Here is an 11,389-nt window from a genome sequence, read left to right on the forward strand (position 1 = left end):
ACACCCCCCCCCCCCCCCCCCCAGCTCTTGCCAACCAGTGAAGTCCTTGGTTGCCAGTAGCTGAGCAGGACGCTCTGGCTGGTGTCCTGCCCAGCTCTGAGCAACCAGTGACATCAGTGAGCTGGGCAGGACGCCGGCCAGAGCTGGGAAGTAAGATGATCCACCTCCTTGTTAGCATGAACCACACCAGCACCCCATCACCCAAATTCCCCCACCCCCAAACGTGCACTACCAACAAATCCCCCTATTCCACCTGGCCTCACGCAGTGAATATGCTAGGGACACTCCTGGTTACCTGACTTCAGCTTGTATCTGACTTGGCTCATACCCTGCCTGCCCTGACCTTTGGCTTGTCCCCATTTGTGAAATTGGCTGTTGACTGCGTACCACGCTCTGGTTCTATTCATGGTCAGCTGCCATCTGCACAGGTGTGTCTGAGGGCTGCAACATGTTACACCCACCAGGAAACCCCATCACTCCTTTCGTGGTGCTGGTGAAGATCTGGTGGGTTTGTTTAAACTCTGTGCCCCTTTTAAGGCCTCCCACCCTCTCCAACGTGCAGATAGCAGAGGGTACAGTAAATCTTGCCATACGTGGCTTGAATTTTGGAGGATCCTTGTGAATTAAATCTCTCTCGTTCACACCAGACACAGTGCGTTCCGGCCCGATTCTGGACACTGCATTACATTGCGGCCGGCTCACTATGTTGTGGGGCGGCAGGGGACGTGGCGGCCCTATGAAGTGAATGGCACCATAGCCATGCTCTCCGGATGCAATGCGATTGGCCGCATAGAAATGCAAGACACATCAATGGCTGTGATCCGGTCCGAACAAAATGCTGCAAGCGCTATTTTGTTCGGACCGAACCGCAGGCATTTTGTGCCTTGCCTTCCCGTGCGGCGAATCGCATTGCAGCCAGAGAGCATGGCTACAGTGCCATTCACTTCATAGGGCCGCCACGTCCCCTCCCGCCCCACAACATAGTGGGCCGACCTCAATGCGATGCAGTGCGTTCCATCCAGAATCTGGGCCGGAACGCACTGTGTCTGCTGTAAATGAGGCCTAATGGAGCCCCGGATAACAGTAAGAACCCAACAGGAGTTCTAATCTTTACTCACTGTACACAAAACTAGAAAAAGTTTTTGGCTTGACACACACTTAGAAAAGCTTGTTCCCATGTAAAATTACTGTTATGGAAATTCGCTTGGTTCAACGCACAAATCCATGCCGCACTAAAGTGCACCAAAGTATGCCGCCAAACACAAAGAATTTCCCCCCCGTGCTTAAAAGCACAGTTGTACTAAGCTCTTTTGTGCAAGGACTGGAGATACCCCTGTAGAGTCATGACACGGTGATGTTTTCATGCTGCTCGTTCTGTGGTTCGGTTCTTAGAGCCCTCAGCACAGGTATGTTTATTTTTATAGCTGTCCGACAGGAAGTGATGTCAGACAGGAAGTGATGTCTCAAACAGGAAGTGATGTCTCAAACAGGAAACCAGGAAGTGATGTCAACAACCAACATCACTTCCTCAATACATCAGCATATCATAGCCAGTCAACAAAGCACATGTACAGAAAAGAAAAGGGATATCTGTATCATAGTAGAAGCGGTGTGCATAGCCCAAAGACCCCGTGTGCACAGCCGCATGTTTTTCCTAGCCGCCATCTTTCCAGACCCACAAACACAATCTCCCATTACCACTGGAGCGAACCTTATCCAGCACTGCTCAGTGAGCAATGCCCAATCACGTTACTATGATTCCTATGAATGCGTGCTTATCTGCGGGGACAATGCCATACTATCTCCAGACACAGGGAGACGTGATGACAATATTGCAATATACTAAAAACACATCCTAGTAAAATTTCCACAACATTACACATGCATATGAGGACAACCATATTTGCCTATTTCCTATGCAGGCTCTACTTCCTGATTTGCAGCACTGTGCATTGGTTGTGCTTTACTGCTCCTTCTGGCAACACAAGTCTAGCAGTCATCTGACTCCTTACAAAACAACGCTCTCCCCGTGTGGCTGATATCTGATAATACCAGCTGCTAAGAATACTCTGAATACTTTAAAAAAAAAAAACATTGCAGGAACCTTAATTTGAGACAATGGGATCTGAAGTAAATGCAGATGTCACCATTAATCTTCCGGCCTATTGTTACCGGGCCTGGCTGGTAATTCCAGGTGTGACCAGCCATTTGTAAAATGTTTGCCTCTTACACAACAGCGAGAGATTTGAAACTCGATTCGACCGCTGATGTTATCACAGCTGAAGGAAGTGTTGTGTCTGGGTGTGTTATCTGACAGCCCAATACAAGAAACTATTATCCAATATACTTTGCCATTTAATAGCCGGGACACATTGTTTACATGTATGTGTGTGATTAGCAAGAGGATATTCTGCCAGACGTGGGGTACAAAGGACAAAACAGACCATGGCTGACATCAAATGCGTGACTCTGGTCAGAGCTTATGATCTAATAGGGAACCAGAGCTATTAGGCCGGGTTCACACCTGGGCGTTTTGTAGCGCGTTCGTACGCTCTGCAAAACGCTCAAACACTGAAATCCCATTATTTCCTATGGGTATGGTTCACACCTGGGCGTATTTCAGGCCGTATGAACGCGCTACAAAACGTCCTACGCCCAAAGAAGTACAGGAGCTTCTTTGTGGCGTTTTTGTTGCGCGTTTCCATTGGGATACAGCCAGGTAGCCCTCCTAAACGCGCGTTTGTCGCTCGTTTTTTACCGCGAATCGCAGTAAAAACGTGTGTCACAAAACGCGCGACAAACGCGCATATTCGATACGCCTAGGTGTGAACCCAGCCTTAGGGTCCTGGTCAGAGCTTATGAACTAATAGGCATCCGGAGGTATGAGGATCCTGGTCAGTGCTTATGATCTAATAGGGAACTGGAGGTATGAGGATCCTGGTCAGAGCTTATGATCTAATAGGGAACCAGAGGTATGAGGATCCTGGTCAGAGCTTATAATCTAATAGGGAACTGGAGGTATGAGGATCCTGGTCAGAGCTTATGATCTAATAGGGAACTGGAGGTATGAGGATCCTGGTCAAAGTTTATAATCTAATAGGGAACCAGAGGTATGAGGATCCTGGTCAGAGCTTATGAACTAATAGGGAATTTGAGCTATCAGGGTCCTGGTCAGAGCTTATGATATAATAGGGAACCTGAGGTATGATGGTCCTACTCAGTAGAGCTTAAAATCTAATGGTTGACAGGAAGTATGACGGTATTGCTCATCAGATTTTACAATTTAATAGGTGATATACAATATGGGGGTCCTGGTCAGAGATCACATAATCAAACAGGAAAAAAAGGTTTGAGGGCTTTGGTCAATAAAACTATGACTATAACAAGGAACAAGACATATCAAGTCCCTGCTCTGGGAAATTACAATCTAAAAAGGTATAATAGGATATGAGGACCTTGCTCATTAGAGTTTATCATCCAATAGGGAACAGGAGGATCCTTCTTTTTAGAGCTAAATGGTATAATAGGAAACAGGAGCTACAAGGTTCTTCCTCTTTAAACATTACAATCTAAGAAGAGACCTGAGTTGTGATGTTCCTGCTCATAAGATTCATCATTAAATAAAGGACAGGAGAAATTAGAATACTGGTCATTAGATCCTATTAGATCTCATTAGATCAGGTCATCAGATCAGATCAGGTCATTAGATCTCATATGGAACAGGAGGTTTGTGGTCAACAGAGCTAACGGGGGAATGGGATGTATAGGCCTCTTACTCATTGGAGCTCACAATGTAAAGCTGGTCAAGGGACAGCATGCTGAGCACTTCGCTTCAGTCTCCTTTCTATCTGTAGAAGGAAACAAGATGATCAGAGAGGAAGAGAATTCCAGAGAACAACACAAGAGAAGTTCTGATGGTTGGAGAAGGGACGCTGCCCAGGGAAGCAGAGCATGATTGAGAAGTGAGAAGCACAGGAGAAGACATTTGGAAGAACTGGAACCCGCAAAACAGAGGTCCTCTAGCCGTGAGTAGAGAGCACCGACCGTAGAGGGAAAGGGCCCCAATGGCTGGGAGGGGAACATATGTCTATATCAGAATTATTTATTTGTGACTTCATTTTGTGTAACAGGTTACATTTCCAGCAGAGATCAGTGGCAGCCTTCCCGTGTGCTCCGGCCAATATCGCTCAGTTGTATTTGTGCAAATATTTCTGTGAAAAACAACTAAGTGCCAACCGGCTGGGTGACCCGGGTCATCGTCTCACAAGACAAACTGGCGGTGAAACCCATTTATTAAAAACAATTACTTGTGACTAATTGGCTATCACCTTTTGTGTGCCGCTGGACAGCTACACTAAAGGGGATTGGACGGCCTCTGTCATTAAAATAATAATATTATATATACACTGAGTGACCGGATTATTATGACCACCCCATCAGTACTTCGTTGGGCCGCCTCGTGACTCCACGAGATGGTGAAAGGTGATGCGAGGAATCTGACACGGCACTGTTGCCCTTCTGTTGTCTTGTACCAGTCTTGCCCCTCCCCCGTTCTGCCCTAACATTGACTAGTCGCTGACGGCCACAATTCGCACATTCAGACCCAGATTTTCGGCTGACAGTCCGGTCTTTAAACACTTTAACAATGAGCTCCTCTTGAACATGTAACGAATTCTGCTGTTTTGCTGATACTCGCTCCATGGCTCCGAGCGCCAACAATCATCCCACGTTCAAAGGCTGTTACATCGCGTTGTTTCCCCGAATCTTCAGAAACAAATCACTTCTACTGTCGTGGTAAACAACCTGCTTCCCTATTTATAATGGTCCGGCCCTCTAGCAACTTCAGCGCCAAATTCTAACTAATTATAGCTAATTTGCCTACAAACGTCAGGTGGTCATAATAATCTGGCCACTCAGTGTATATTGTAACAAGGACACTCCACTGTAGACAGGAGGTGCAAATAAAATGCAGTTTATTTAGGACAAAACACAAAAAAGTATCTTTCCATCCACAGGGTAGACCTCCCCTGTGAACAAAATGGTTTCTAGCCGCAACATGAAAGACGGTCTTTTTAGCTTCGCTCTGTAGCTTTCCTCAGCTCCAAGACACTCACGCTGCTCACCCCTCGTGAGCCCTCAATCTGCTCTCTTAGCAGTGTGTACCACAGGTCCTAGGGTCGCCGACCTTCCTGACCTCTCCCAGCCTTCCCTGGCTGTCCCACGTGTCCAGCACGCACTCGAGTCTGCGTGTGTCCGTGTGCCTCCTGCACACACACAACTCCAACCCTCCACTGAGCACTGGGCTGCTCTCAGCCACCTGATCAGCCCAAGCTGGTCATTGGCAACACCTGGCCCCAGGACTGGAGATCTCATCCCACCCAGAGCTCTAAGAGATCTCCAGAGCTCCAGATCCCAGCTACATTTAGGAAAACCTGGAAGGACCTGAAAAGCCAGGCTCTTCCTTATAACATGTGTCACATTCTGGATCATCTCAGCCCCTTTGGCTGAGAGTCCTGGTTGCCAATGTTGCTATACTACGCCGTGGCATTGGCTTACATTGCCACAATATATATATATATATATATATATAAACAAGGGACTAGAAACTAAACACTAAGAAGGAAATTATGTTGATTGGGTGTCTGGAGAGTTCTAATGGCTAGTTGAGCCCCCCACCAGGATCCCTTTAGATGTGGCTACATTTTATAAAGTGGAGCTCCTGCTTCAATGATCCCACCCACATCCCCTGCCCTCCCAATCCATATATTTATACCTTTTTTTACAAGGCTCTTCTGGGCAGTCTGATCATGTCACAGGCCGTTCCTCTTCTCTTCTTGAAGGGGCGGTCCTTACTTTTTTTATTGTAGCGCCCATCACCTTTGTGATGTGCCTACTATGCATTTAGTGATAGCGAGGGCTGTAGACAGCCTGGCTGGATTTGTAGTAGCAATTACATGGTTAATCCCAGGTGCCTAACCTTGTCTGTACCCCCCTGGGCGGAGTGAGACTCTGTCATATTGGGGGACAGCCAATGGGAGACACTGTAATATGTGTACAGTACAGCAGCCAATTGCTGGGCTTCACTCAGTCAGTGGTGTCTGCTGAAAGAGTGTACATATATTGGTGGGAGCTGCCATGTGTGCTCTCTCTCTCTCTCTCTCGACTTGGACCAGCCATGGATTAGGGCTAGGTCCTGTTCAGCCTGCCCCCCAGGCTAGGCCGAGGCCTGGGGTTGGGCAGTGGCTGCAGGGAGGAAAGATATTTCCCTGAGGCCTTCAACATGGAGGAGGCCATGGAGAGAGGCAAAAGAACTAGGACCAGTGCAGGTTATTGATGTGCCCTTGATCTATGTGGACTTCAGAGCATGGTTAGTGTTTCTTTCCTGGATTGTGGAGCTGCATGTCTACTTTCACAAGATCCGGTGAGTCTGGAGCTTCTGATGATTACCCCTAGACACCTAGAACCCCCATACCCCCTCTCCAATAGAAGATGTTCAATAAAATGTTCAATTAGCATCATATTACTGAAGTGGACATCAATTTATGGGTGGTTAGTGCTAATGGGCACAGATGGAAATCAACCCCTGGACCGACTAGATGTGGACCGGGCAAACAGCGGCTCCCTGCGGGGAGTTATCGCTACATTATGATCACAGTTCTCCTTTTGGAAGCAAGACTGCAAAGTCTCTTATTTTTAGGTTACCGTCATCTCCGTCGACCATAATGACTACCTACTGCCTATTTTAGAACGTAACATTACAAAATAAAACATATTCAAAGATTTGTGGGGCGTACCAGATTTCACATTGCTTGTGCTGGGAGAGAAATGTAAACAGAGGCAGACGATTGTTGTTACTCTATGAATTGGTCTTAGACTAACTTACCCAGGAAGTATTATGCCGGGAGGAAGGGATGGACATTATTAAAGAAGAAAGACACTAGATTTAAAAGAAGACATTGGAAATGGTATATATATTTATATATATACACAGAGTGGCCAGATTATTATGACCACCTGACCTTTGTAGGCTAATGAGCTATAATTTGGCGCTGAAGTTGCTAGAGGGCCAGACCATTATAAATAGGGAAGCGGGTTGGTTACCACGACAGTAGAAGTGATTTGTTTCTGAAGATACGGGGAAACAACGCGATGTAACAGCCTTTGAACGTGGGATGATTGTTGGCGCTCAGAGCCATGGAGCGAGTATCAGCAAAACAGCAGAATTCGTTAAATCACCAAGATGGCCGCCGGCAGGTATCAGTAAGATTGCCGCACATGCGCGATGACGTCATCGCGCATGTGCACCCGGTGACACCCGGCCTTGGGACGTCCCTGATTCTGGTACGGAGAATTTATGAAGGACACATTGTGTAGATCAACCGATCCTACTTCCACACATGATTCCCCAGGGAGGTGTCTACAGTCATAGTGGTAGGGTGGGTTTCATAGATGAGTTACCAGGATGACATTACAGGGGAACCAGGGGCGTCCCGAGGCTGGGTGACACCCGGAGCGGTAACCGAGTGTCACCCAGCCGAGACGTCATCGCGCACGCGCGGCAGCATTCTGATACCTGCCGGCGGCCATCTTGGTGATGGACGCCGGCAGAGAGAGGAGGGGACAGTCACCCGGCGGGATAAGGTACGCCGCCGGGTCCCCTCCTCTCTCCTGATACTGTCGGGCGTTCGGTCCATGACCGAGCGCCCGACTTTTCAGAGGGGGGTGACACCAAAATGACTGTGAGTCATTTTGGTGTCACCCCTCCAATGGTGTCACCCGGGTGCGGGCCACACCCCCCGCGCCCCCCTTGTGACGCCACTGAGGGGAACTGATAACATATTACAGGGGAGAGGAATTATTAGGAAATACGTGAAGCGATCCAGTGATGAGGGATTATGTCCATGAGATTTACAGCAGCACGGGGGGAATTCCGGGGTGGACAGTGCTGTAGAAGACGTTCTGTACAGAATCTCCAACAGTCACTGTAGGATTCTATCCAGGTACGGACAGGAAACAGATGAGGAGATGAAATGATAAGCGAGAAGTGAAGTGATGTAATTCCAGATATCGGCGGGGGATAAATCCGGGGGAAGGAATGTGCTGCGGAGACGGGAACATTTCATAGGGCTGATGGTCAACATGTTTTATAACTTTACAAGTCTGAATACATTCCTAACATGTCACAATACACAGCAACAGGATCCATTTCTCAGAACATGTCCACCTCTTATCATTATAAAGCCAACCTTGAGCTCCAGCCAGTGAGTTAGCCTAGGCTGAGATTATGTCATCAGCAGGGGCTGACTGGCAACTTTTAGCCCAGGGGGCAAATACAACCCAGAGGCCCATGGTGCGGCAACTTGACCCCCCTCCCGCTCTGCCTCTTCCCCCGCCTTCTCCCCGCCCGTCTGCCACTTTTGCCATCCATGTAACTGTAGTGTGAATGTATTTATCGGTTTAGGAAATGTAAAGCGCACTGGTAGTGGAGGGATGCCACGTCAGGGCTGTGCGCGTGCATGAGTGCTGCGACCCTCGTAGTTCTGCCACTAACTCAGAAATACATTGTACAGCATTGCAGAATGGCATTGGCTTTAGAGAACTACAATTCCCAGCAATACATTATACAGCGCAATGCAGAATACCATCAGCAATAGCGGACTATAAATCCCAGCAATAATGACTACCATCAGCTATAGAGGACTACAAATCCCAGCAATACCATACGGAGGGCGGGCGGCTGGCCGGGTGCAGGTGGCAGCGGCCGTTCGCGATGGCATCAGAGAGGCCCGGGGGGCAATTGCCACCCTGCCCCCCGGCCCAGTCCGCCCCTGGTCATCAGTCTGCTGCAGGCAGGAGGAAGCATTTCCTCAGTCTCCCCCTCCCCCAGTGATCAGTCAGCTAAAGGCAGGAGGAAGCATTTCCTCAGTCTCACCTCTCCCAGTGATCACTCTGCTGCAGGCAGGACGAAGCATTTCCTCAGTCTCCCCCTCCCCCAGTGATCAGTCAGCTAAAGGCAGGAAGAAGCATTTCCTCAGTCTCTCCTCCCCCCAGTGATCAAAATTTAACTTTTTAGCAGGTCACAAGGTGGGGGGCTTCAACGTGGGCTGATCAGTGCCAGACATTTGTGAACCCAGCCATGTCTGAGCCGGCATCTCAGTCCAGGAAGTAGATGGTGACCCTGGATGATGCCTGAACAAAGATGGTGCAATCTCTGCATTACACAGCCAACACAATTGTGAGAGTGTGCAAGCAAACAAAAGGGCAATAGTTGCAACGCATGGGCAGCAAACAGGAAGTCAGTGCAATGTGTGGGCACCAGACAGGCAAGCATTACATTATATGGGAAACAACTACGCAGTCATGACAATTTGGAATGCACTCATAGCGGTTTTCTCTGTATCGAGTACGAGTGACATTATTTCATCTTTTGGTACTCGCCGATACCGGTACTTATGCTAGCATGGAGCAGGCTTTCCGGCCAATCAGGAAGATGGGTTGCCTGTCATTGCCCGCCACCTGGCTTCTTGATTGCCCGTGAAGCCAGCTTCATGCTGTTTGGCCGGTTCGTTGCGTATTGGCCGGGAAGCTGGCATCAAGCCGGCCAAACAAGCATGAAGCCGGCTTTACGGCTAATCAGGAAGCCTGGCGGTGAGTCATTACCTGCCACCTGGCTTCCTGATTGGCCAGGAAGCCAGCTCCACGTTCCCTCGTGGCACTGCTGGAGGAAATCCACCTCGGGGGTAGGTATCGGAGCATTTGAGCCTCTATACTAGTATCGGTATCGGTGCATCCCTAATGACAATACACGGGCAACAAGCAAGCAATGATAACAATATGCAGGCATCCAATGAACAGTGTTTAAAATATGCACAAACATGGGGCAATTATTACAATATGAGTGTGTAGCGCTCACCCCCCGAAGGAGCCGCTGAATGATCGGGTCTTCCATAGCCTGTCTAGGGATTATTAAAAACACATGGCTGCCCCAATAGCACTTACCACTTCCAGTGGTTACCGACAGATTGAAGTCCAGACAATAGCTCCAAGATGATTCTCTTGTATTGCTGTAACTCCAGGGAGAGAGGGAGAGGGTCAGGCACATCCAGCATGAAGGTAGACTCCTTGTACTTGAAACAGAGCAAAGTAACTGCTGCCACCACAGACTTGGACCTTTAAGCCATACAGGCAATCTATGTGGAGAACTTCTGGCAAGCAGTACTGTCAAGGGTCTTGTTCAGACTCAACTTCAGACATGAGTGGCTGACCACTGGGCCTCCATGCTCAGGCCCCAGTATCCAGGCCTAGGCCCCAGCTCAGGCCTAGTCCATTCTATCTCTTCAGCAGCAGGCATCCTGCCCCCAGGCCAGGAGGGCCCTGGGGGAGGGGAAGAGACTGTTGCATCAGCCACACTCAGCATTTATCTCCTCTCCCAGCATGCATCACTGCTACTGTACTACAGTGATTGGCTGAGAGACATAAAGGCCCAAAGCAATCCTTATTGGCTGTTCTGCCCTGTGTGGTAACACACCCACCCACAGGCAGACACAGCTTCACAGATTGTTCTGTCACAGTTGAACTGAACATAGACTATAGAAATATTTTAGCACCCCTATAAGTAGGGTGCTACAAGTGCAACAAATGGGCAATCGTTCCAATACTCAGACAGCAAAAGGGCAATTGTTACAATAAGTAAGCAACAAACGGGCAATCGTTCCAATACGTGGGCAAAAACTGCAAAATGCAGGCAGCAAATGGGCAGCCATTGCAATAACCAGTCAAGGAACTGATACTGAAACTGATTAGCCAGACAGAACCCAGTGAGTTCCTGGCTGTGATTAGTTATGTACATGGAAGCAGACATACTGTATTGGCTTACATAGCAGACTCTGCTTCCTGCTTAGTAGTGCCACACAATGTCATACCGTCCCTCTCCCCCCAGTAGAAGTTTACCAGGCAGGTCTGAATGATTGATAACAGGGTGCAGCCTACTGTATGTGGTTGAAGATTGATCTCAGCTGTTGCATAAGAAGGAAGGACTGCGATGAAATACAAATAGCTACAAATCTGGTTGCAGTAATTGGAAAGCAAGAACGCAAATTGTGAAAGTCAAATCAAAAAAATCAATTACAGTGAAGCAATCTAATAACGCAGATATGTGCGCAGCGAAGGGTTCTAGCCTTCCTCCAAGTGTTGCCGCAGGCTGTCTTTGCACCGTTCACACCTGACGAGCGTGAATGGCATGCAGAGAGGTGTTCGGAGCGCCCGGGTCAATAGACAATCTGTATAAACAAGTAAGCATGATAGGAATGCGAAAACTCCAAAATTGGCACTTTTACTTCATACGTTCTATTGCGCAGTCATCGCTTTTATTCCTCACATGCAAATAGGC

General features: G+C 48.3%; 1 long non-coding RNA gene across 1 annotated transcript in view; it reads right to left on the reverse strand.

Annotated features, from left to right (window-relative positions):
- The window catches only part of LOC108800530, a 17,951-nt gene extending 12,166 nt beyond the window's left edge, over window positions 1-5,785 (reverse strand). The window contains exon 1 of the long non-coding RNA XR_001942107.1: window positions 5,774-5,785. This is a non-coding gene — a long non-coding RNA (uncharacterized LOC108800530). The remainder of the gene's footprint in view (window positions 1-5,773) is intronic.
- Window positions 5,786-11,389: the final 5,604 nt, after the last annotated feature.

The sequence above is a fragment of the Nanorana parkeri genome, unplaced genomic scaffold, assembly GCF_000935625.1.
Source record: "Nanorana parkeri isolate BGI_ZX_2015 unplaced genomic scaffold, ASM93562v1 scaffold2055, whole genome shotgun sequence".
In the NCBI taxonomy this organism is placed as follows: Eukaryota; Metazoa; Chordata; class Amphibia; order Anura; family Dicroglossidae; genus Nanorana; species Nanorana parkeri.